Source organism: Silurus meridionalis, chromosome 29, assembly GCF_014805685.1.
Source record: "Silurus meridionalis isolate SWU-2019-XX chromosome 29, ASM1480568v1, whole genome shotgun sequence".
Classification (NCBI taxonomy): domain Eukaryota; kingdom Metazoa; phylum Chordata; class Actinopteri; order Siluriformes; family Siluridae; genus Silurus; species Silurus meridionalis.
Window position 1 is genome coordinate 235,641 of NC_060912.1, and position 2,078 is coordinate 237,718.

The window sequence follows — 2,078 nt, forward strand, 5'->3', positions numbered from 1 at the left end:
ATCAGTGCAGCTGATTGTTAGTGTGATCAGATTTCCAGCTTTCATGGAGTTTGTTTAACTCATTGTAAGGAGAAAGCAGCTAGCATGCTAACACTGTCTCCACTCCATCCACAACCTCGACTCATTACACAGCTGCAGCATGAAGATCCCAATCATAGTTTTTTATGAAGAAGATTTCACTCAGATGAGTGTGAGAGGAATAACGTAGGGGAGGAAAGAGGAAAAGAGGAAGAGGTGGGTGGAGGCCATTTAGCGTGTTTTATGCGGCGTGGGCGTCGTCATGAGGGGTCGCAATTATCTTCCAAAATGATTACAGCAGCATGAAAATGACTGAAAATCACTTTTTATAGCACAGACTTCCACACTTGTTGTTTTCACTTAGTAAAAACACAAAGGACAAAAAATCCACCAAAATAACACATTTATTTCAAACATTTTGTTTGAGGGTCTGCAGGAGAAGTGATTTTTATATATTATATATGGAATTTATTACTGTTTTGAAGTAAAATATCAGGTCATTAATCTGAAGCCAGACAGACAGGACTGACCAAATCACCTGAATACACACATTTAATATGAAACATTTTATAAAAAAAAAAAAAAAAAAAAGAAAAAATTAATATCAAGAACAAATTAAAGAAGGGATTTTTTGGCTTCATCATATTTCACAAAAACTCCCAGAATATACAGTATATTCTTTTTCTTTTTTTTTTTTAGAAAACAGAGTTAACAAGAGAACAAATTGACCAAAAAAACGATGTTATAAAATGCACAAGTTCTTGTTGGAGATGTTCCATGGTCCTTTTTTTCACTTGAGGAAACTTGTAGTGTGCAGAACTCTATGTAGTAAAATATTGAAAGTTCACTATGACAGCATGAGATGAGTGTGAGGCTGAGAAGGAGTCATGGGGAGCAGATAATGAGTGGATGTCTACACCTCACCTAGAGATATGAGAAGATGAAAGAACCCACAGAGGACTGATGCAGAGCCGACAGGTGAAGGAAACGATGAGAGCAGAAAGTCAGAAGGTCTGCATCTGAGTTAAATGGAATAATTTACATTAGCAAGAGAAGAGACATTTGAGAGCATATTTATGTGTCTGTACATACAGTATGTGAGATGTTTGGATGCTGTTCCTGATCATGTACATTGTGCAGATGCTCTTGTCCAGAGTGACGATCAAACAGTGCTTTTGTCCTGTGTGGTCATGTACTGTACTGTATTATGGGAAGAGTCTGGATTCTTTTTGCTATAAAGCAGAATGAATGAATATGTTGGTGTTGAACAGAACCCAGATAGATCCGTCTCAGTCCTGAGCACAGGTGTTCAGCATGTGAAGAAGAAGAAACTCCCATGTAAAGGTGTTAGTTACCATGGTGACTAATCCACTGTGGGACTCTGTCTGTATGAATGCCACATGAATGCCAGGACCAAAGGTTTCTCAGCAGAACATCACCCAGAGCATCACACTGCCTCTGTCAGCTCACCTTCTTCTCTTAGTGCATCCTGGAGCTTCTCTTCTCCAGATAAACCAAACTCCTCAAATTACTGATATAGTATCTGCCATTATAATCTAAATACGTCCCATATATCAAATATTTATTATTTATGATCCTGCAATAATTTAAGGCTCCGTTTTAAATCAAAAACAGAAGTGTGATGTTGATCATGTTGCCGTTTTGTACAAAATGTCCGATTTCCCTCGTGTCAAAAATCGTTTTAAAATACATCATAAGATTTTGCATGCGACTTCATTGCACAGGTGATGAGTTCTAATACATTTCACAATTATTGCTTCATATTCAGCTTTAGTCTTGAATATATATTAAAAGTAAAAAATTGGCTTGACCTTCCCAACGTTTTCAGAATAAAATCCATGTTCATGCTGTGCATTTTGTGATTCTTTTTTTACTCACAATGACTGTAAAGAGTGATTATTCCTGCTACTGTAGCATGGCTTTCCTGGGGAAGAGGGAGCTCTGTGGTTAAAGCTCTGGGTTACTGATTGGGAGGTTGTAGGTTCCAGCCCTAGTATCACCAAGCTGCCACTCTTGGGGCCCTTGAGCAGGGCCCTTAA

At 38.1% G+C, this 2,078-nt stretch overlaps 1 long non-coding RNA gene across 2 annotated transcripts in view; it reads left to right on the forward strand.

Annotated features, from left to right (window-relative positions):
* Nucleotides 1-80, forward strand: part of LOC124382157 — a 3,353-nt gene extending 3,273 nt beyond the window's left edge. For both annotated transcript variants that reach the window (XR_006924986.1, XR_006924987.1), the window contains exon 3: nt 1-80. This exon is cut by the window's left edge and continues 1,056 nt beyond it. This is a non-coding gene — a long non-coding RNA (uncharacterized LOC124382157).
* The last annotated feature ends 1,998 nt before the right edge of the window (nt 81-2,078 follow it).